The sequence below is a fragment of the Heptranchias perlo genome, chromosome 14 (genome assembly GCF_035084215.1).
Source record: "Heptranchias perlo isolate sHepPer1 chromosome 14, sHepPer1.hap1, whole genome shotgun sequence".
NCBI classification, from domain to species: domain Eukaryota; kingdom Metazoa; phylum Chordata; class Chondrichthyes; order Hexanchiformes; family Hexanchidae; genus Heptranchias; species Heptranchias perlo.
Genome location: NC_090338.1, coordinates 47632947 through 47658473, shown reverse-complemented (window position 1 = coordinate 47658473; position 25527 = coordinate 47632947).

Below are 25527 nucleotides of genomic sequence, written 5' to 3'. Positions count from 1 at the left end.
GTACTGTGACACATCCACCTGTACAGCAGGAGGGAGGGCTACCGCAGAGAGAGACGCGTCGCAGAGGGCACTACCCTCGCCACAGGGTCCCCGGACCTCTCAGAGCAGCAGTGCACACGGAGGCGCAGATTCACTCGACATGTAGTTGTGGAGATCTGCAGGCTCTTTCATGCCGAGCTGCTCCTGGCTGGCCCCAGCACCATCTGCTTACCTGTCGCTGCCAAAGTTACCACTGCCCTCCACAACTTCTCCTCCGCATCCTTCCAGGGTGCAGCCGGGTACACCGCCGATGTCTCTCAGTCATCTGCGCGGAAAAGCCCTGCAAATACACCTGCACCTACTCTGCAGTAACACAATGGGTGGCATCAGTGGTGGGTCCTCATAGTGATACCCAGGAGCGGGCATTATTGGACACAACAGACAGGATTCGCGGAGACATGGCAGTGGTGGTGCCAATATAATGTGTGATGTTTGTTGCTCTGAAATTCAATACAGGTAACATCCATGGCAAACCCTCAGACACCCTTGTGCATCCCCTTCATGCTCACGACACGTTTGCCTTACGCTGCCTACTGCACATATGTGATGCATGCCCTGTGGCTGCAGCACAGGTGGTGGCATGTTGAGTGAGGCTGGCCGTGAGGGAGATGCACGAGAGGGTGAGTATGGGATAGAGCCATGAGATTGTATGAGGATTGGGTTGCGTGTTAGTGGCGGGGTGAGTACTGGCGAGGTGAGTAGGTGCAGGTAAGATGAGGATGGGGTTTGAGTGGGTATGAGGGGTGATGTGACAGAGTAGTGTTGGCGGTGCCGAAGGAGATGTGGGGTGGGGGCAGTGTTGTGGCAGACGGAGTGTAGGGGAAAGACTACGTGTTCTCACAGTGGCTGACCTACTGCGGTCATTGGAGCGCCTCCTGCACTGTATGCAGGTGGGCAATATGTTGGTGGCGCAGGTGACCCCCTCTGCCACCTCGAGCCAGGCCTTCTTGGTGGCAGAGGCAGGCCGCTTCCTCCCGCCCGCCGGGTGGAAGATCTCTGTCCCCCCCCTCCTCCTCACCCCATCTGATGATACCTGGGGTGAGGCATCATTAAACTGGGAGCAGCCTTCCCCCTGGGCTGCTCCATGCTGTAATTTGTTCCATTGGTTGCAGCATCTGTCAGTGGAGGACTGCCCCTTTAACTAGAGAGCCTCCAGCTGACAGATCGTACTGCGCATGCGCAGCCCGCCCGACGCGCAGACCAGCAGCGCGGACCCCGGAGGAGCAGGTAATTGATTCCAATTAGTGGATTGCCTGGCACGATCGCGCGGGCAACCCACTAATTTCACTGGGCGCGGAGACCACGCACCCGAAACCCAACCCGCCGGAAACCCGCAGGCCTGCTAAAATCAGGCCCTTTGTCTCTACTTTACATGCTTCTAGCGTTTGGGCGCTAACTCCTATACCAAGATGGTGTCTGGTGCACGTCACATAGGAAACGTGCGTGCGCATCCAAGACGCCATCTTGGATGTCGGAGGGGCCGTTTAGCACCGAAACTACGGGCACTACACGGCCCAATTTAGCGCCCCAAAATCCTTAATTGCCCCACATCTCATACTCTACTTCCTCCCAAATCAAAATAATCCTTCGGAATGCCAGCTATCTTGTGACCCTACAACACAGTCTTACCTTGAGACGTATAATTTTTCAATGAAATGTTAGCAGTCTTTGGATCTTGAACAGGGTGTAACCGGTAGTTTCATAATTTTGCCTGTAGCTCCAGCACTCATATTAACGCTCTATAACTGGAAGCAGAAGAAAGAGTATCCTGGTTAAGGAACTGCGCCACTCTGTGCTAGAGCTTTGTATCCTCAAAGATTGGGAATAGGATTTATATTCTCAGTAATTCTATATTCCTAAACATTCAGAAAATTTTAAGAGCTTTAGACCTCAGGTAGTTGAATAGATACATTTCTGAATAGAAACTGTGTCCACATTTAATTTATCCCTCAAGATTTTTTCTGTTTTATGATTGAAACCTACATGTCCAGATTTGACTGAAATAGTATAACTTCTTGAAATTTTGCATTGACTACGAAAACTACCAAGTCAATGTGTTACAATTTGGTAGGATCATGGAAAGGTTACAGCATGGAAGGAGGCCATTCAGCCCATCGAGTCCGTGCCAGCTCTATGCAAGAGTAGTCCAGCTAGTCCCACTCTCCCGCCCTTTCCCCGTAGCCTTGCAAATATTTTCCTTTCAAGTACTTATCCAGTTCCCTTTTGAAGGCCATGATTGAATCTGCCTCCACCACCCCCTCAGGCAGTGCATTCCAGATCATAACCACTTGCTGTGTAAAAAAGATTTTCCTCATGTCACCTTTGGTTCTTTTGCCAATCACCTTAAATCTATGTCCTCTGGTTGTTGACCCTTCTACCAATGGGAACATTTTATCTCTGTCTATTCTGTCTAGACTCTTCATGATTTTAAATACCGCTATCAAATCTCTTCTCAACCTTCTCTGTTCCAGGCATTTATTAACTTCTCAATAGGTATTATTGAAGCATTCCAGAGATATACTCCTTTCTCAACAAGATAAGATTTGAAAGCCCACTGGGATTCCTTGCAAAAAAACCAACGGCTTGTTGTAAATCAATTTCCTGAGGTGTACACTGGATCCGATTCAATCTGTTTGATGCTAAGGAGAATTATTCCTTACGGCTTAAAGAGGAGTGGCTCCCCTGCAGAACAGATGGGAATTCCTCTTACATTGGGCCAAATTTTGCTGGAGCGGGGTATCTTGCAGTGTGCAGAGTTAGTTATACATTTTCCTGCACTCTTCAGCTCAAAATTTTTTGTGTCATAACTTGATGGAAGTGCGAGCTTATAATGGCATGGCAAGGGCAACGGGGCATCTGGGACCTTAGTGAAAGGCAAGACCAACAGTGTGTCTCCTTAACTAATGAGATTTAAGGATTGAGAAAGAAACAGGAACGACAGACAAGGAGGATGAATTAGAGTGGTGAATTAGAGTCAAATCAGGTACAGAAAGAGAAATAAAGAGAGCGAAAGAAAGATTAGATTAAGAGAGAGAGAAAGAAAAAAGACAGAAAAATAAGAAAACAATTTTAAAAATTTTAAATCTCCAAGAAGAATTTACTACTTGCAGCAATGAGAATAAGCAGTTTAAATTGTTCCCTTTCTAGGCCAGAGAGGTTGATTGGCATTGCATTAACAACCCTGTTGTTAAAAGGGTACGTACGCTCTTAATCACCAGCCCTAACTTTCTGCAGCGAGTTTAAAGGGCAATTCATGTGCAAATCCAGCAACTTCTTAAAAATAACAGGTGGGCTAAGGGCGAGATACTGTTTGTGCACAGCAAATGGTGGAGCGGCATAAATCGACCAGCAGATTCACAACTCTCCGTATATCTCAATCCCCTGAATTTGTCTGCCGATTTGCTCATTAATAACGTTGTGTAGTGTTAACACACCATTATTTTTCCAGCAAGATTTGGCCCATTGTTTCATGCCACTGGCCCAGACAACTATGATTTATGTCATAGGTTTAGTTCCCTGGGTTTATCCTACAGAGTGACACTTGTATTGGCAATCGATAGGCAGGGACTAAACTGTATGGTTATTGCCCACATAAATTGCTCAAATGGAAATTCATGTTCAAGCACTAAATATAGTTTACCTCACAGAAACTTTCAATATCAACTAAGTTGTCAGCAGATTGATTTACTGGACCCATGGGTGCTTCAGTAAGCCAATTGTGGACATATATCTTGGAATTTAATGTGACCATTGATTCAGTAAGAGAACATATTTCCCTTGAGTTTGGGTAGTGGATGCCTTTTTTATTTCATGGTTAGGAGAACAGCCTTTTTACCTGTACTATTGTTCGAAATATTTTTGGAAGATCTGACTAGAAAAGCACATGTGCTTTTAATTGCTCCCTTTTGACCTTGGTACTTAGTCACCAAGTTACAAGAAGCCCTTACAATTCAAATATGTAGTGAATGGGCCAGGACTTGCTCCGACCAGCGTTGCAAGGCTGTCTGCACATACTGCAGACAAACACTACGAAAAAACTTACCTCGTGGTCTCCAACGTCCACTTTCTCCCTTTTCAATTTTTTTTTTAGGTTCAGCTGTGATTTCAGCACAGGTTCATTCGGATCCGATACAGACTGTGGGAATGGAAGCCACGCCCACAGAATCTGTCAAGAAGAAAAGTCACGCCCACAAGCAGGCAAGTAGAAATTATTCCTTCACAGTTAACATCTGTATGTTAGTTTAAATAAAAATTTACAGAAAAAAGTAAAAAAAACATTTTAATGATCAAGAAGTATTAAAATAAGAGTAATATGACATTCCACATTTTAAAATTTAATTTTTTGTTGTTTTGCAGTCATTAACAGTCATCGCGCTTTTAAAAAGTAGTGTAGAGCTGGTATATTCCAGTGTACCTTTTGGTGGTGTAAGTATCTTCTTCCCAGCTGGGCAGACAGGTAAGTTTACGAATGTTTAATGATTTTATTGATTGTGACGTAGTGTGGCCCTTTAATTTGGAATTGTCAAATCGCCGACGAACCAATGGGAGCAAGTTCGCGATTTTCGACTTTTAGTGCACACATGCGCATTCGCGAACTTACTTCCTGGATTCGCCGGCGGAGAGAGGGGACGCCATTGCAATACGGTGTCCTGAGGTGAGCGATCTCTGGCCCCATATAATTCAGTGGTTTTCAGGTTCACTTTAATGGCAAAAGTATACTTCTATAAATAGAAGCAAAGGTTAAATCAGAACTTTTTGTATATCACCTGAATAAAATAAACAATAGTAACTTCAAAACTTTTTTTTAGTTTTTGTAATTGTTTTCAAGACTTTAACACCATGTTCATAACATGTGAGTAGTATATGTTACCTTATGAAGTGATTTTGATATTGTTCATGTGATAAACCATGTGGTTATACATAAGTGTGATACCAAGAATAATCCATATGTGTATGATAACACGGAATCTGAAACTCTTTACTCACTACTACCATTCTCAGATTCTTTACAGCGCTCAAACAAGTAACACATTCACAGCTTGAGGAACAAACATGAAGTAAAATATATTTGAAAATATATTTCAAAATTCTTTGCATCCTCTTACAGAGCTAACATTCATACAGACTCAATTACTGAACTGTGCAAGCAGTATTTTGACTCAATACAGTCCTATGAATTTAATATGTACTTAATACCCAGTTAAGGAATTTTCAAGGTGACAGTCAGTCATGTTTCCAGAGAGGTGAGGCAGTTCATATAATAATAGGGTTGCCAGCCCTCTAGGATTATCCTGGATTCTTCAAGAATTAAAGATTAATCCCCTGGACACTGCTGCGAGCAACCCAGGAGAAAAATCATAGGGGCATTAAAAAAGTGTATTTCTTTTTGTTTGAACACTTTATTTTTTTCATTTTCTCTGAGTACTTTTAATTATTAATTCCAAAAAAATTGGAGATGAGAAAAAGGCTGTTTGCCTGGGTGGGGCGGTTGGAGATGGGAGGTCATGTGATGAAACCTCCAGGAATGCATCCAGAGTTGGTAACCCTATATGATACAAATATGAAATTCCCTCAATAATTTATTTCGATTAAAATAAAATATTTTGCTGCTCCCCAATGTGTATCCCTCATGTATTATTGTAGACGCATATAAAGCACAATGAATGATCAGTGAATTTTTAATGTTTAATTATATTTACATAAATTGATCCCAATTGTATTATAGTTTCAATCCACAATATTCTGCAAGTGAATATATGTAAGAAAACAAAATTAAATCTAAACGATCATAAAGAAACTTAGTTCAGCTTTAGGGGCCTATTCCTCTTACCATATCATGAGTTACACTATTAGCAAAATATTACTCCTGGGGCTATATTTTAAAACACGTACTAACAGGTCGATGCAGTAAAGCCATAAACTGCATGTTGTGAGCTCTTTTCATCACTTAATTATTTGATTATAAAAATGTGCAAAATGCATTCCAGCACTAATCAAACAATTGGACTCTGCCTGAAGCAATGTTTATGGAGTGTTATTAAAAAGCCAATTATGTATTCAAGGGATAATGTTCATTTAAAAAGGAATTCAGTAACAGCTATCGCTAACATGTTTTTGTTCAATAAAATGAAGTGAAAATAAGATGAACATTGAATTCACTAAAAATGACCTTTTGGCGAAAGAGACGGAAGTACCTTTTAAAGCGACATTATCAGCTGGGTTCCTAGAACAGCAATGGAGCAACTTGCCCTTGAAAGGTTTGCCACCGCATATTTTGCCACAAAAAAAAAGACATTTTCATTTGCAGATAAACCCAGGGAACTAAACCTACAGCATAAATTACAAAGCACAGTTATCCGGGCCAGAGGCATGAAACGATGTAACTGAAGAGGAGTTCCCACCTGTCTTGCAGGGAAGCCACACTTTAACCATGAGGAACAATTCTCCTTAGTGGCAAACAGATTGGGCCCAATATTACCAGGGAGGCGGGATGGCAGCGGAGGGGCGACTGGGCGCGTGGGTAACCCGCCCAATAAAATCCGTCCATTCCCCACGCGATCATGGGTAAATTGAAGCCACTTAACGTGGCTTCTGGGTTTCCCGTCGGAAACCTGCACAGCGGGCGGTCTGCGCACCTGCATCACAGCCTCTCAGCTGGAGGAGCCCTATTTAAAGGGGCAGTCCTCCAATGACTGATCATGAAGCAAACAACGACACAGGACCATGGAGCAGCCCAGGGGAAAGGCTGTCCCCAGGTTTAATGATGCCTTATTCCAGGTCTTACTGGATGGGGTGAGGAGGAGGAGGGAGATTTTCTACCCAGCGGACGGGAGGAAGTGGCCTGCCTTTGCCACCAAGAAGGCCTGGCTTGAGGTGACAGAGGAGGTCAGCAGCAGCAGCGACGTCTCCCGCACCTGGATACAGTGCAGGAAGCGCTTCAATGTCCTAACTAGGTCAGCCAAAGTGAGTACACTTAATCACTCTCCTACACTCCGTCTTCCACATCACCGCCCCCACTCCACAACTCCTTTTGCACTGGCAAACTACTCTACCACATCACTCCTCACATCCTCTCAAAGCTCATCCTCAACTTACCTCTACTTACTCACCTCCCCAGTACACATCCCACCACTACCACTCAACCCAATCCTCATACAATGTGATGGCACTGTCTCATACTCACCCTCTGATGCATCTCTTTCACGGTCAGCCTCACCCAAACCAATGCATTCAGCGGTTGGCCACGTCACCATCCCTCACTCACGTCTCTCTACTTATTCCCCTTATAGGAGAAGAGAGCCCAGAATGCACGGGAGAGGGCGAAGACCGGAGGGTGCCACAACATCTGGTCGTCCTCACAGACCTGGAGCAGGAGGCTCTTGAACTAAGCCACAACCTCGAGTGACTGTCCGTCGGGAACGCCGAGACTGCCACCCGACAAACGGCTGGTGACAGAACTTTAACATTCAGCACTCACAATGGCAATTGATGTTAACATGCCTTGCCATCTTCAGCACCTCAACATCTGTCATCATGCTTAATATTGCCTTCTGTTCTCTTACAGGGCATTCAGCGACCACCATGACGGCGGAGGGCGATTCCTCAGAGGATCTGCCGGCCTCTGAGGGGGCACCGTCAAATCTGAGCAAGCCATCCACCAGCGCAGATACACACACCTAGGTGGGAACCCCGTCCTCAGTTAGTTGGGGTCGCACATGGTGAGTCACCACACACATATGAGCACGAGCAGACACTGGTGGCAGGGGCAGCTGTGGAGAGTCCGCGTCGTTGGGAGCACTCTTCTCCAGGCTCTGCTCAGCTGGACACAGATGCTGAACCCTTGGGGCCATCCTTTGAAAGGAAAATGATCGAGGGGCAGCAGCAAATTTGCGAGGTGCTGGAACAGGTGCCACGCGTACTTTCCATAATTGCGCAGAGGATGGAGGAGTCCAACTCCTGCATAAGTGGAATGTGGCATAGGTACAGGAGGGAATCTCTGAGATACTGTCACAGGGACGTGAGGGCATCTCTGAGATGGTGTTGTGGGTAAGTGCGGGAACGTCTGCGATGGAGGGAAGGCTAGCCTCCATCGAGCTTCAAGTACGGCTCACCAATGAGTCCACTGACGCCCAGACAACGGCCTTCGGACTCAGGGTGAGCAACTTTCTGCCGTCTTGAACAGGCAGGCAGATACTCTAGCACTGGCCTTACAAGGCTTCACACATGTCCTCCAAACTGTCGTCCAGCAGGGTGGTAGGAGTGATGTGGGCCTGGCCCAGGAGAGGGATGATGGTGAAAGGGGACATGGAAGTGGGGACGCCACTCAAAGCGCTCCCACATCTCATCCATTGCCCCCCTCTCAACTAGTACCTGCAATGCTGCCTCCTCTCCAGGTGGTTGAGTCTGCCCCTGCACAGGTGCAGGTGAAGCAGTCTTTGGAGGGGCCCTCACAGGCACCTAAACCCAGAGGGCATAGGCCCAAAGCATCTAATCGGTCAGGGCATGAGCAAGAGCAACCTGCCACTACCTCTGCTGCAGTCACAGGGGAAGCACCATGTAGGAGTACTCATAAGGCGAAGGTTTTGTGAGCACAAAGGGGATGCACAAGGGTGTTTGACAGTTTGTCATGTTTTTTTATTTATAATTGATTTTTGTTAATGGCACATTAAATATTATTATTGCCACCAGTACTGCCACGTCTTGGCCATTCTTGACTCGCTTGAGTAATAAGTCCTTTTCATGAAGTTCACCATGAACACCCACACATGATGCCACCCATTGGGTCACCCTACAGTGGGTGTATGTGTATTTGCATGTCTATTTTGTGCAGGTGCCTATGGCGCAGCACTGTGTTGTGGAGATCCACGTGGCAGAGGTGGATGGTGTGCCTGGCGCGGCTGGTGACGTTGCTCGTCCTCGGATGAAGTGATGAATGCAGTTATGGTGCCCCCCCCACCCCCATCCTGATGGTGTGACTTTGAGGGGGTCCGCAAAGTAGGTAAATGTGTTTGCACAGCAGAGTTTAGGGTATAAATTATTAATTTTGAGTGGAAAGACAAAGGTGTTGCAGCCAAAACTTTGTCTGAAGTGACAGAGTGCCCTGCTGCAATAAATGAGGTATTCCCCCCAACTGTCAAATAATCCTTTGCATCTCGCACTGGCTGCTGGCTGAAACACGTCTGCTCCAACAGGGAGTGTTTTCCACAGCACGGAAAACACACTGAGGATCCTTCAAAATTGCACCCCTGCCAAAATCTCCAGTCAATGAGGTCTGTCAAGTACCTCAACTATCTAAATAACTATCTAAATTATCATCCTGCCGGCTTTAATTGCCGGTGGGAGTCCTGCATGCGGGAGCTGCAGCGCACCCGAACACGTCATTGGGGAACCCGGAACTGATCGGGTTGGAGTTGGGCTCTGAACTCGCTCCGGGATTCCGCCATTTTCAGCCCCAAAGCAACCGCTCGGCCATCCAAAAATCGGCCCCATCGAATGGGATACAGTGTACAGTTCAGGAAAATGATCTTTCGCAAAGGCAGTTTTAGTGGGCTTTCAAGCGCATAAACTTTTATAACAAGGGGACGATTTCCTTTTGTTGCTATGTGTACCAGAATGTAAATACATTCACAATTTTGCAACAGATATTGCACAGATAAACTATTCTACCAGGGTATTTGTAATAGTAATATTGGATATGTAATGCCAGACACACTCAATGCTACAATAATGTCATTGCGTTACTGATTATGTCACTCTGCCAGTTCCCGATAAGTACAAGTCACTTTGCATGGTGATACCTCTCCTTTAATGAGCCGCAGAAGGATAAAAAGTATCTAAAAGGGAACTTCCATAATTCTGTGTCTACAATGCTCTTTTGTAGCAACTTTCCAATATTTTTACATTACCACATACATGTTAATAAAATCTGCTACAAAATTATTTTCATCCTTCAAAATGTCTGTATATTATTTTTAAAAATTTTAATCTGCAAGAATTCAGAACCAGTCAGCTAAATCTTAAAATAAATTAATTCATTAAATGAATGCAATCACTTATTTTGTTATTACACTGCAAAGCCAGACAGTCCATCTCATTAAAGAGGTTTCACAGGTCAGTGATATAGCTATGAAATTACTGGGGGATTGTGGCTCGACGCACTACAGCAGAACATGTTACATGTGCATTTAGTACACATTAGTGTTGCAAAATTGGAAACTGTTTCAAATTACACCTGAAGATTGCACAAGTCAACTTGCAATCTAAATTACCATCTAGTATCTAACAAAATTAAGCATTCAAATCTCCTAATATTTTAAAATGAACATTTTGAAGGACTTTGAACAGATGGTTAGTACCTTGTCTCCTCACCTCTGGTACCTGATGAAGTCCAGACTCTTGGGATGAAAATCTTCTCTCTTGTGACTGTAAAAGTGCCATGTAAAAATTAGATTGGGCAGTCTCAACCTAATTCCTAGTAGACAGGAGGCCACTGCAAAAACTTGCTCATAGCTTGGCACAAGATTCACAATCACATTCAAAGAAGCCACAAGAACAGATAATTAAAAAAAAAATTCTTCTGGAATTGAGATCCAGGTACATTGTTGGCACAGGGTAACAAGAGCTTTTCTCTATACTCTAGCAGACATGGGAGCGCTTGATGCTGTCAGAAAATATCAATTACATTACAACAGTGACTACATTTCAAAAGTCTTAATTGGCTGTAAAGCACTTTGGCACATCAGGAGGTTGTGAAAGGTGCTACATAAATGCAAGTCTTTCTCTCAAACATAGAAAATGTGTTCATTTAATACAGTGGAAAATGGTAAATTATTAATGATTTTGCCTAGTAATTTTATTCACTTAACAATTCTATTTGATCATCCATTTTAACTGTTGGATCAAGTTGGCGTGAAACTAACAATGGAATGCGAACTGGATTGTAATTAGAGCAGTGTAAAAATGGTCACACAGTTGTTTTGGATAACAAAGTGTATTTATGCCATTTGCTTCATTACAATTGTAAACAATTTTGCAACACCAAGTTATAGTCCAGCAATTTTATTTTAAATTCACAAGCTTTCGGAGATTTTCTCCTTCCTCAGGCAAATGCTTCATTACAGTGCAACACAACAAATCTTTTTTTATAAAGGACCTTTGAAAACAGATCACATCTTGAGCCCTAGCATCTGATGAGGCGAGAAAGATTGTGAAACATCACTGAATTAGTTTACAACGTGGTTTTCACACCCAGACAAAAACTCTTGTAAAAAGGGCTTAACACATTGACTTTGGTTTAGCGAGGCAGTACAAAGCTTAAATGGATAAATCCAGGCTTCAATTAAACATTTGTCATTTAACTGTTATTTAATTAATCAGCTATCATTGGAAAAGATAGAAAAGGGATTTGTGAAAAGAGATTTTATTCTCAAATGTTTTATTCTTTTATCAGTTATTAATTGAAATGGGCTTGACTGTACGAATATCTTTTACCTAGACGAGCACATAAATTTATCCACACAGAATGAAAGAAACATAGAAATTATAACATAACACAGATGGGAACTATCAGCCCAATACACCTGTGCTAATGCCAGACACACTCTTGCCAGACTCCAGCTCTTCAACTGGAGCTTATCTGTAAATACAAGTTTTTTCTTTACTTCAATTACTCTGAAAAATATCACATTATTTCTGGTGACTCATTCCTGTGTCACTGGAGTAGAAATTCATTACGGCCCAATGGGCTAGAGGCAGCTAGTCCATTAGCGGTGCTTCAATTTGGGCCCTCTGCCTCACCGGCAGATGTGGTCAGGTAAGTCCTGGGGGGTGGGAAGACCAGGTAGGGGGTGATTGCAGGCCGTCAGCAACCCCCAAAAGTGATGTAAGCCAGGAGGAGCACTCATGCTCCTCCCAGCTCCACGGGAAAGTAATTTTTTTTTAAATTATGTTTTTGTGGCAGCTACTTGTTAGACCACAGCAATCCCACCAAAACCCAAGTAGAGCAGGCCCAGATCCTTTACTGCTCGGCACTGACTAATTTTGCTGATGGGTACTTAAACAGGCAATGGCCCTTCATTAGCATATGCAAAGGGCCCAATACCTGTTTAAGTCGGCCGCCTGAAGATCTTCTTAGGCCAATATGGTGTTGGACGTATTTCAGGCATCCTTGGGTCACAGGCTGTAACCCTGAGAAATTGGTCATTTTGACCCCACTTCAGCCGACAAAACGGGTGCAAGAAGGACCAATTTCTACTTCACTGTGTGTGTCATGGCTGAGCTGATTTATTCAAATGGATTGTTTGTTTATTGTTTTATTCGTTCATGGGATGTGGGCGTCACTGGCATGTCCTGCATTTATTGCCCATCCCTAATTGCTCGAGAAGGTGGTGGTGAGCCACCTTCTTGAACTGCTGCAGACCGTGTGGTGAAGGTTCTCCCACAGTGCTGTTAGGGAGTTCCAGGATTTTGACCCAGCGATTATGAAGGAACGGCGATATATTTCCAAGTCGGGATGGTGTGTGACTTGGAGGGGAAAGTACAGGTGGTGTTGTTCCCACGTGCCTGCTGCCTTTGTCCTTCTAGGTGGTAGAGGTCGCGGGTTTGGGAGGTGCTGTCAAAGAAGCCTTGGCGAATTGCTGCAGTGCATCCTGTAGATGGTACACACTGCAGCCACGGTGCACCGGTGAAGGGAGTGAATATTTAGGGTAGTGGATGGGGTGCCAATCAAGCGGGCTGCTTTGTCCTGGATGATGTTGAGTTTCTTAAGTGTTGTTGGAGCTGCACTCATCCAGGCAAGTGGAGAGTATTCCATCACACTCCTGACTTGTGCCTGTAGATGGTGGAAAGGCTTTGGGAAGTCAGGAGGTGAGTCACTCGCCGCAGAAAACCCAGCCTCTGACCTGCTCTTGTAGCCACAGTATTTATGTGGCTGGTCCAGTTAAGTTTCTGGTCAATGGTGACCACCGGGATGTTGATGGTGGGGTATTCGATGATGGTAATGCCGTTGAATGTCAAGGGAAGGTGGTTAGACTCTCTCTTGTTAGAGATGGTCATTGCCTGGCACTTGTCTGACGCGAATGTTACTTGCCACTTATCAGCTAAAGCCTGCACGCGGGCACGGACTGCTTCATTATCTGAGAGGTTGCAAATGGAACTGAACACTGTGCAATCATCAGTGAATACCCCCATTTCTGATCTTATGATGGAGGGAAGGTCATTGATGAAGCAGCTGAAGATGGTTGGACCTAGGACACTGCCCTGAGGAACTCCTGCAGCAATGTCCTGGGACTGAAATGATAGGCCTCCAACAACCACTACCATCTTCCTTTGTGCTAGGTGTGACTCCAGCCTCTGGAGAGTTTTCCACCTGATTCCCATTGACTTCAATTTTACTAGGGTTCCTTGGTGCCACACCCGGTCAAATGCTGCCTTGATGTCAAGGGCAGTCACTCTAACCTCACCTGTGGAATTCAGCTCTTTTGTCCATGTTCTGGAGCACAAGTCTTCGGCACAACAGCCAGGATGTTGTCGGGGCTTTGCTGTATCCAGTGCACTCAGCCATTTCGTGATATCACGTGGAGTGAATCGAATTGGCTGAAGACTGGCTTCTATGATGGCGTGGATATCGAGAGGAGACCGAGATGGATCATCCACTTGGCACTTCTGGCTGACGATGCTTTGACTATTTCAACTGTAGATATTGATTTCTATACATATTTAAACTCTTAGAAAGTTTTTTTTTTCAAAGAAAAAAGCTGAAAACTATGAAAATATTTGAGTATCCACATGCTTGAGGAAAATACAGCAAAACGTTAAACCATTGCTATTGCTCACTTGGGCCACAACTAGAATCAACTGAAATCCTTTCAAGATGTTCTGAGAATCTGATTTAAATCAAATTAAAGTACAGCCTTGGTTTGTGGTATGTTACTCAGCTGAACTGGTTTTAAATTGAATCAGTTGTAAATGAAAAGTGAAATGAAATGATCTCGATGGCTGTGCTTCAAATGATTTCTGTTTATAAAGATGTGACTTCTGCACAAACTGATCAAAGATTTCTGCCGCACTCCTCAGAGACATTTACAACACACCTCTCAGGATTCAAAGGAGTTGAAATTCATATGGGCCCGTTTTCAGGCTGAGAATCAGTGCAATGCCAAGATTAGTAAATTGGTCGGAGGTCCCCATTATGATGAAATAGGTGGGCTTCATATTTGTAGTTATGTAGGAGGAAAAACAATGAGGTAGTAATGTTAGAGGGCATTGAGAAGGTGGGTGGAAAGAGTGGGTCAAAGGGCAGGACTGTTGGTGTGCTGGGGAAGGATTTGCTTCGGAAAATCTCTCCTCAATAATTTGTTGCCTTACAGCTCTGGCAATACTGCTCGGCCTAGACCTTCCCAACCACCTTCTTCGTTTCCTTGTTCATCTTCCTCTGGCACTTCTTCCTTCTGTAAGACATGGCCTCTCCGAATGGCATAGTTGTATAGCTTGCAGCAAAGCAAGCACTACAAATCCAGAGACTCAATGAGGTTATACTGCAGGACTCCACCGGATTGGTCCAGGCACCAGAACCTTTACTTGACGATGCCTATGGTTTGCTCAATGAGAGCTCTTATCCTTGAGTCGCTCTCATTGTATTGGTGTTCCGTGTCTGGGTTCCTGACAGGAGTCATGAGCCAGATATAGAGGAGATACCTCTGCCTCCAAGAATCCAGCCTGACACCCCTGGTCTGGGTTGAAGACAAATGTGGGGGGGGGGGGCGGGAGAACATAAGAGGACGGCTGCTATATAAAGGCACCATGACTACTGCCAATATACTGGGCACAGACTGCATTATTTGCTGCTTGTGGTCACCACACCAGCTGAACATTCAGGGAGTGGAACCCCTTCCTATTCTAAAACATGGCAGATTCATGATGGGGGCAATGCAAGGCATTGTGTGTGCAATCAATAAGACCCTGCACCTAGGGAAATCCAGCAATGCTGGAAAATCCAAGAGCTCTCTCCTCCTGATCAGCAGCCTCTATTGGGAAGGTGAAGTATTGCTCTCTCCTTGCTTGATGGCCGTATGGACAGCAAACTGACTTGATGTTGCTGATGTCATCTGTTGCAGCCTGAAAAGGCATAGAAGTTGAGAGCCACCATTACCATTACAGCAACAGGCAGTGCTGTACGTGTTCTGGTGTTTGGCTCCAATTCCTGCTACAACAGGTGACAGAGGTGAAGCGCAGCCTCCTCACACACTGCTCCTCTGACATGTTGAGGTACGGTGTCCTGTTCCAGAAGACCTGTGTGCTGTAACACCTCCGTGACACTTGTCTTGTTCACCATCTTCTTTGACCCTGTACAGGTCTTTGCTGCTGCTTCTGCTGTTACCGCCACTATGGCAGCCTCAATGGTAATCCCAGCAACATTCCCATCTTTTCTGGTCCTCCTGCAGCCATGGAGTTAAACAGTGCAGCCGCAGCCAAAAGTCAGCAGTCCAACTGCTCTGTACTCTGAACTACTACCAAGGCTCAGCCAAAACAATGGCTTCAAAAATCTCCAGCAGCCAAAAATGACATTCCAGTGACTTACCCTAATAGAGGTGGGGACCCCTTTAAATAGCGCTGCTTCAGCCAACTTCCCAAGGATTGGCACCATGTTTTTCTGAGCGGGTATAAGAAAGTGCGAATTAAAGACACCCAGGCACCAATTTCATCAAGGGATCCTAATTAATGCGCAGGACTCCATTAATATATTATAATGAGGCTAGCATTTATTTCAGGCAGACGCTAGGCACACCTAGGCACACCTTTACCAATATGGCGGCGGTCATTTTTTGAACATACTTATGGTGCAGGATGTCCAACAGCGAAATTTGTAAGTCCAACGCTGAATTTGCGCTTGGAAAATCGGCGGGACGGGAAAGAATTTCTACCCCACTATTATGCTAAGAAAATAGCTTTTTACTTTATTTCAGTTTACAAATTGCATGTACTAAGCAAGCCACTTGTTCAATTTCCACAATGTACTAGCCACAAAATTTGACAGAATTTGGCTGGTTCTAGTACTGTGTATGTAGTGAAACAGAGCTAGCCATTTATCCTATTATTTACATAGCTAACAATAAAATAATCTATAGCTAGACTTAACTTTATTTTTTTCACCACCGGAAGAGGGTCTGGGCACCTACCACCTCGACCCTGCTCCAGTTTCCTGGGTTAGAGGCCATTACTTATAGCCTTCTGGCTCCCAGCAGGATCCTGCCACAAAGAGGGAGCCTGCTACTGCAAGGGAGCAAGGAATGGCAAAGCTGTAGCAGGATGCCCACTGAGGCAGAAGAAGGGTATAGTGCCACATTTGAAGGGGCCAGAAGACCACTGTTAAATTTTATTAAAAATTCAAAAAATAAAATTTCCCCATGAGCTGAGGGACTTCAAAGGATAAGTAAGGAGCTTTAAAAGAGGGAGAGGAACCCACTACTAGGCCTTCTCCCTCCAATGTTCAGCAGGGCGGGTTTTCTTCACCAGCCACTGGATCCGTTGCCATCCCACTCCTGGCAGTCTCTGAAGTTGGCAGCAGTTGAGGCAGCGGAGCGGGAAAATCAACGATGAGCCCTGGCCCCAACCCATGCCATCATTTAAATGCTGTGGGATGGGCAAAAGTTGGTTGACTGAGATCCCAGCGGTGGTGCTGGGGGGGTGGGAAAAAAGGGGAAAATTTAAAGCTACGCTGGCAAGGCAGAGAGGCATTGGTGAGCCTCCCTAATGATTTAGAGTAGTATAACGCTAAATGTTTTTTTAAAAAACTAATGGAGATAGTATCAGTTTCATTACAAGTTAAAAAATGTTTGCTTTTTGTTCATTTTTATAGTCAATTTTAAAATCCAGAGTTATGTACAGTGACTCCATTCATTTTTAGCCGTATGTTGCTTGGGAGAGAAAGGACACTGCTAGAAAAATCATCTGTTTTTAAAATCAGCATCTCGAGCTTTGCTGCCTAAGGGGATTTAGATCTGCAAGATAATCCAGGAACTGCCTGCTAGTCAACATGTTCCAGTCCCATTGTAATGGTTGCATGTATAATAAGTGCACTATTATGTCAGGGAAAAATAATATCCTATGACCACATGTTAGATGCTCATATTGAGCTTTCATTGTTATGATAGCATTATTTTGGGAGCTAGAGTGTTTTGACTATTTAACTTGTTCAAGATGTGTTTAAAACGCTGTAGAGGAATAAATTAAACCGTGCAATTGCTGATAGTATAAAAACTTTTAAAAGGACTCCAAACCCTCATTAATGGGCTTCATTTCACAACCCAAGTTGTTAAACAGCATGTAACCACTCAAAATTACAATAGTGATGTCATTTCCTGTTATGCTATGGTGTCAAATAACAGATGCATAGTCTGGTAGTGCAGCATAATGATGCAGTAATATGCTCTATTATGAAATGGTAATTTGTCAGTTTAAACTCAGTAACTCCACAAGTAACATTCAACCAGGGCACCAGACAGCATCAAGTGGAGGAACGACCAATTAGAGCTAGAATGAGTCTGGGGCTTAAGAATATTAAAAGTGGCGTGAATCTGGGGCACTCTTGTATACTTGCAGGGTGGTGATAGTACAAACTTAGAGCACACTGCTTGGCCTAGAAATTCAGGTGTGCCCAGAATGCAGGGTACATGGCCTGCAACTGAATGGTGCGGCCCGAGACCATTGTAATGAGGCCTGATATTGGGCCTCATTATAATGGAGCCAGCAAGGCGAGATGAGTACCTGCAGTGCAGGATTGGGCCGATGCTACTTCTCTCTCCTCCTTAGAGTCCATGACAGCAGTGAATGTTCATCTAAGATTTATCAGTACAACTATTTCTACTGTGCAACACATTCTAATAGTCATGTCTTTTTCCATTTAATTTAAATTAATTTGTTCAGCAGAATTTACTCACATTGTGTGAACTGTCAAATTCTAATTCATTTATTATTTTGCCATTATATGAAAGAGATCTTTAGGCACAAAGAAATCAATGTATACTTGTCTTGAGCATGATGAGCACTTAAATATATTTCATCAAATATGTATTTCTAGTGACTATAAACTGTATACTAGCTCATAAGTCTTACTTAGTCTGAGAAATGTATATTGTTCAATTTTCCTCTATAAAAGCAATGTTTGTTATCCAACGTTACAGCTGTGTGAGCTTTCTGAACTAATCTTTTAAAATTTTAAACAAAAATTGCAATAGAAGTAATACTGCTTTTCTTACAGCAAGCACGATTGAATTTATTAAATGCTAACATAATATATGACCACAATTAGTTTCTAAATATTGTATATGCATTTGTGATTTATGAACTTAGACTTCACGGGCCCGATAATAACGAAGACGCAGGATCTGAATGGGGGGTGGGGGGAGTGGCTGGTGAGGGGGGGGACAATAGTCAGCGCGAAAGGCGGAAGATCGTGGAACGTGTGGGAATGTCCAATTTCGACAGGGATACCTCTATCTTTTACTTAGCGTCTCCAATGCGTGTGAGCACAGCTGCATGATGTGATTTCACCTCAACTATTTAAAGGGCCATTGCAAAGATGGAATTTGAAGGAGTTGGGAGCATTTCTAGAGAGAGGAAAAAATTCAAACATGGAGTCAGAATGGTCAAAGGCTGTGCCCTGCTTCAATGATGTGTTACTTAATGTATTTCTGGGTGCACTAAGGACAAGAAAGGAGGTAGTCTTCCCAAGCAACGGCAATAAGAAACCTGCTGCTGTGACCAAGAAGGCATGATTAGAGGTGGCTGAGGAGGTCAGCAGCAGGATTATAGTGCCCATACCTCGATCCAGTGCAGGAAGCAGTTTAATGATCTAACCAGGTCAGGAAAGGTGAGCACAGTTGCAGATTTGCCTACATTGTGTAATGCACCCCCCCACCCCGCCCCTCACTGTCTTGTCAAGCGCAATCCATCACATCACTCCTTACAGCCACTTAAGTTTCAACAGCACCCATCGTTCCCTTTCTATGCACTTCCTCACCTCCCCATTTATCTGTCCACCACTGCCACTCACCCCAATCCTTATGCAATGTGATGCCACCTCAATTAAGCTCACCCGATTCTAAACACACATCCTCAAATGCATGCCAGTGGCACTCGTAATGCACCTACCTGCTGTGCATACCAAATGCACTCCATCCATCGGATGTGCACGTGCCTCACAGAATCTAATGGGTCTGTCATTCCCCCTTGCAGGAGGAGAGCCCAAAATACAAGAGAGAGGGAGACGGTAGCATAGTGGTTATGTTACTGGGCTAGTAATCCAGAGGCCTGGACTAAAATCCAGAGTCATGAGTTCAAATCCCGCCACGGCAGCTGGCGAATTTAAATTCAATTAATTAATTAATCAAATTCAATTAATTAAATTAAAAAATCTAGAATTAATGATGGCCATGAAACTACCGGATTGTCGTAAAAACCCATCTGGTTCACTAATGTCCTTCAGGGAAGGAAACCTGCCGTCCTTACCCGGTCTGGCCGATATGTGATTCCAGACCCACAGCAATGTGGTTGATTCTTAATTGCCCTCTGAAATGGCCTAGCAAGCCACTCAGTTGTAAAATCTCGCTACGAAAAGTCATAATAAGAATAAAACCGGACGGACCACCCGGCATCAGACCACTAGGCACCGGACACGACAACGGCAAAACACCAAGCCCAGTCGACCCTGCAAGGTCCTCCTTACTAACATCTGGGGACTTGTGCCAAAATTGGGAGAGCTGTCCCACAGACTAGTCAAGCAACAGCCTGACATAGCCATACTCACAGAATCATATCTTTCAGCCAACGTCCCAGACTCTTCCATCACCATCCCTGGGTATGTCCTGTCCCACCGGCAGGACAGACCCACCAGAGGTGGCGGTACAGTGATATACAGTCAGGAGGGAGTGGCCCTGGGAGTCCTCAACATTGACTCTGGACCCCATGAAATCTCATGGCATCAGGTCAAACACGGGCAAGGAAACCTCCTGCTGATTACCACCTACCGTCCTCCCTCAGCTGATGAATCAGTCCTCCTCCATGTTGAGCACCACTTGGAGGAAGCACTGAGGGTAGCAAGGGCACAAAATGTACTCTGGGTGGGGGACTTCAATGTCCATCACCAAGAGTGGCTCGGTAGCACCACTACTGACCGAGCTGGCCGAGTCCTGAAGGATATAGCTGCCAGACTGGGCCTGCGGCAGGTGGTGAGCGAACCAACACGAGGGAAAAACTTACTTGACCTCGTCCTCACCAATCTACCTGTCGCAAATGCATCTGTCCATGACAGTATTGGTAGGAGTGACCACCGCACAGTCCTCGTGGAGATGAAATCCCGTCTTCGCACTGAGGACACTATCCAACGTGTTGTGTGGCACTACCACCGTGCTAAATGGGATAGATTCAGAACAGATCTAGCAGCTCAAAACTGGGCATCCATGAGGCGCTGTGGGCCATCAGCAGCAGCAGAATTGTATTCCAGCACAATCTGTAACCTCATGGCCCGGCATATTCCTCACTCTACCATTACCAACAAGCCAGGGGATCAACCCTGGTTCAATGAGGAGTGTAGAAGAGCATGCCAGGAGCAGCACCAGGCATACCTAAAAATGAGGCGCCAAACTGGTGAAGCTACAACTCAGGACTACATGCATGCTAAACAGCGGAAGCAACATGCTATAGACAGAGCTAAGCGATTCCACAACCAACGGATCAGATCAAAGCTCTGCAATCCTGCCACATCCAGTCGTGAATGGTGGTGGACAATTAAACAACTAACGGGAGGAGGAGGCTCTGCAAACATCCCCATTCTCAATGATGGCGGAGTCCAGCACGTGAGTGCAAAAGACAAGGCTGAAGCGTTTGCAACCATCTTCAGCCAGAAGTGCCGAGTGGATAATCCATCTCAGCCTCCTCCCGATATCCCCACCATCACGGAAGCCAGTCTTCGGCCAATTCGATTCACTCCACGTGATATCAAGAAACGGCTGAGTGCACTGGATACAGCAAAGGCTATGGGCCCTGACAACATCCCAGCTGTAGTGCTGAAGTCTTGTGCTCCAGAACTAGCTGCGCCTCTCGCCAAGCTGTTCCAGTACAGCTACAACACTGGCATCCTCCCGACAATGTGGAAAATTGCCCAGGTATGTCCTGTCCACAAAAAGCAGGACAAATCCAATCCGGCCAATTACCGCCCCATCAGTCTACTCTCAATCATCAGCAAAGTGATGGAAGGTGTCGTCGACAGTGCTATCAAGCGGCACTTACTCACCAATAACCTGCTCACCGATGCTCAGTTTGGGTTCCGCCAGGACCACTCGGCTCCAGACCTCATTACAGCCTTGGTCCAAACATGGACAAAAGAGCTGAATTCCAGAGGTGAGGTGAGAGTGACTGCCCTTGACATCAAGGCAGCATTTGACCGAGTGTGGCACCAAGGAGCCCTAGTAAAATTGAAGTCAATGGGAATGAGGGGGAAAACTCTCCAGTGGCTGGAGTCATACCTAGCACAAAGGAAGATGGTAGTGGTTGTTGGAGGCCAATCATCTCAGCCCCAGGGCATTGCTGCAGGAGTTCCTCAGGGCAGTGTCCTAGGCGCAACCATCTTCAGCTGCTTCATCAATGACCTTCCCTCCATCATAAGGTCAGAAATGGGGATGTTCGCTGATGACTGCACAGTGTTCAGTTCCATTCGCAACCCCTCAGATAATGAAGCAGTCCGAGCCTGCATGCAGCAAGACCTGGACAACATCCAGGCTTGGGCTGATAAGTGGCAAGTAACATTCACGCCAGACAAGTGCCAGGCAATGACCATCTCCAACAAGAGAGTGTCTAACCACCTCCCCTTGACATTCAACGGCATTACCATCGCCGAATCCCCCACCATCAACATCCTGGGGATCACCATTGACCAGAAACTTAACTGGACCAGCCATATCAATACTGTGGCTACAAGAGCAGGTCAGAGGCTGGGTATTCTGCGGCGAGTGACTCACCTCCTGACTCCCCAAAGCCTTTCCACCATCTACAAGGCACAAGTCAGGAGTGTGATGGAATACTCTCCACTTGCCTGGATGAGTGCAGCTCCAACAACACTCAAGAAGCTCGACACCATCCAAGATAAAGCAGCCCGCTTGATTGGCACCCCATCCACCACCCTAAACATTCACTCCCTTCACCACCGACGCACTGTGGCTGCAGTGTGCACCATCCACAGGATGCACTGCAGCAACTCGCCAAGGCTTCTTCGACAGCACCTCCCAAACCCGCGACCTCTACCACCTAGAAGGACAAGGGCAGCAGGCGCATGGGAACAACACCACCTGCACGTTCCCCTCCAAGTCACACACCATCCCGACTTGGAAATATATCGTCATTCCTTCATTGTCACTGGGTCAAAATCCTGGAACTCCCTTCCTAACAGCACTGTGGGAGAACCGTCACCACACGGACTGCAGCGGTTCAAGAAGGCGGCTCACCACCACCTTCTCGAGGGCAATTAGGGATGGGCAATAAATGCCGGCCTTGCCAGCGACGCCCACATCCCGTGAACGAATAAAAAAAAAGACCGGAGATGGTCCTCTATGAATTGTGCAGTTGACACCTGCAGAGGAGGAGACCAAGGAGATAAATGGCATATCGGTGTCCCTGACCATCGGAGATGGAGAGACTCGGACTTTGCTGCTGCCTGATGAGAGCATTAAATATCTTTGACCCACATCTCCTACAAGACTCAGTCATGTTGACTTGCATTCAGCAGTGAGTGAAATATGATCATGTTAATCATGCTGAGTTGCAACATTTTTACATTCCCACTACTAAATCGTAAGCATGTCTTCTCTCCTCCAGGGCCATCATGCAAAGAACAGCAGCATGTGGCTCTTCCAGGTGATGTTTCCTCAGATGAGCTGATTCCTTCAGAGGGTGCACCATCACAGGCACCAGCACCAATACGACCACATCAGTGGATCCTGTTAGACAGTTAGGTAGGTGTTCACCTCATGACTCACAGTTCACAAGTGAGCACGAGCAGAGAGTGGTGGTAGGAACACCTGTGCAGTGTCCGAGTTGGAGGACGCACTCCTCTCCAAGATCTGCCCAGCTGGATATAAATGCTGAACCCCAGGGGCCATCATTGAAAAGGAGAGTGATAGAGGATCAGCAGCAAATAAGCAAGGTACTGCCAGATGTGCCAGGCACACTTTTCACAATAGCGCAAAGGATGGAGGAGTCCAGCCCAAGCATTTGTGGATTGATGTCACAGGTCATCGCAAGGATGTCTTCCATGGATAGACTGTCCTCCTCTGTGGAACTGCGATCATCCCTGCAGGCCCTGACCACAGCCGTGCAAACTGTGGATACCAAAATTTCTGCCACCTTAAACGGGATGACAGAGACCTTAGCCGTGGCCTTACAAGGCATCACTGATCTCCTCCCTGCTGCTCCCTCCCAGAGAGGCCATAGGTCCAGGAGAGGGATGATGGTGAAAGGAGACATGGAAGTGAGAACTCCACTCAAAGCGCTCCCACGTCTTACCTGTTGGACCCCCCACCTCCTCCACCAGTACCCGACATGTTGCCTCCTCTCCGGATGACCGAGTCTGCCCCTGCACAGGTGCGGGTGGAGCAGACTTTGGCAGGGCCCTCACGGGCTCCAAAACCCAGAGCATCTCAGAAGTCAGAGCAGGGATCAAAGCAGCCTGCCTCTACCTCTGCTGAAGCCACGGTGTTGCACCACATATCAGCGGTAGGAAAAGTACATAAGAAATAGAAGCAGGGGTAGGCCATATGGTCCCTCGAGCCTGCTCCGCCAATCAATATGATCATGGCTGAGCTTCTACCTCAACTCCACTTTCCCGCCCTATCCACATATCCCTTGATGCTCTTAGGGTCCTATAATCTACTGATCTCAACCACTGAGCATCCGCAGCCTTCTGGGGTAGAGAATGCAAAAGATTCACAACACTCAGTGAAGAAATTTTTCCTCATCTTGTTCTTAAATGGCTGACCCCTTATCTTGAGACTATGACCCTTAATTCTAGACTCTCCAGCCAGGGGAAACAACCTCTCAGCATCTACCCTGTCAAGCCCTCTCAGAATCTTATATGTTTCAATGAGATCGCCTCTTATTCTTCTAAACTCCAGAGAATATAGGCCCATTCTACTCAGTCTCTCCTCACAGGACAACCCTCTCATCCCAGGAATCAATCTAGTGAACCTTCGTTGCACCTCTTCTAAGGCAAGTATAACCTTCCTTAGGTAAGGAGACCAAAACTGTACACAGTACTCCAGGTGTAGTCTCACCAGAGCCCCATATAATTGCAGGAAGACTTCCTTACTCTTATACTCCAACACCCATGCAGTAGAGGCTAACATACCATTTGCCTTCCTAATTGCTTGCTGTACCTGCATGTTAACTTTCTGTGTTTTGTGTACAAGGACATCCAAATCCCTCTGACTACCAACATTTCTTAGTCTCCCATCTTTTAAAAAGGTAAAGAAAAGCTTTGTAATTCACCTAAGGTATGCACATGGATGTTTATAAGAACATAAGAAATAGGAGCATGAGTAGGCCATCCGGCCCCTCGAGCCTGCTCCACCATTCAACAAGATCATGGTTGATCTTTGACCTCAACGCCATTTTCCTACATTATCCCCGTATCCCTTGATGCCTTTAATATATAGAAATCTATCGATCTCTGTTTTGAATGTACTCAATGACTAAGCCTCCACAGCCCACTGGGGTAGAGAATTCCAAAGATCCACCACCCTCTGAGTGAATAAATTTTTTCATCTCAGTCCGAAATGGCCTACTCCTTATTCTGAGACTGTGACCCCTGGTTCTAGACTCCCCAACCAGGGCAAACATCCTTCCTGCATCTACCCTGTCGAGCCCTGTATGAATTTTGTATGTTTCAATGAGATCACCTCTCATTCTTTGAACTCGAGAGAATACAGGCCTAGTCTACTCAATCTCTCCTCATATGTCAATCCTGCCATCCCAGGAATCAGTCTGGTGAACCTTTGTTGCACTCTCTCTGTGGCAAATATATCCTTTCTTAGCTAAGGAGACCAAAATTGTACACAATACTCCAGGTACAGTCTCACCAAGGCCCTATATAATTGCAGTAAGACATCTTTACTCCTGTACTCAAATCCTCTTGTAATAAAGGCCAACAAATCGTTTGCCTTCCTAATTGCTTGCTGCACCTGCTTGTTAGCTTTCAATGACTCATGGACAAGGGCACGCAGGTCCCTTTGAACATCAACATTTCCCAATCTCTCACCATTTAAAAAATACTCTGCGTTTCTGTTTTTCCTACTAAAGTGGATAACTTCACATTTTTCCAAATTATATTCCATCTGCCATGTTCTTGCCCACTCACTTAGCCTGCTATATCCCCTTGAAGCCTCTCTGCATCCTCCTCACATCTCTCATTCCCACCTAGTTTTGTGTCATCAGCAAACTTGG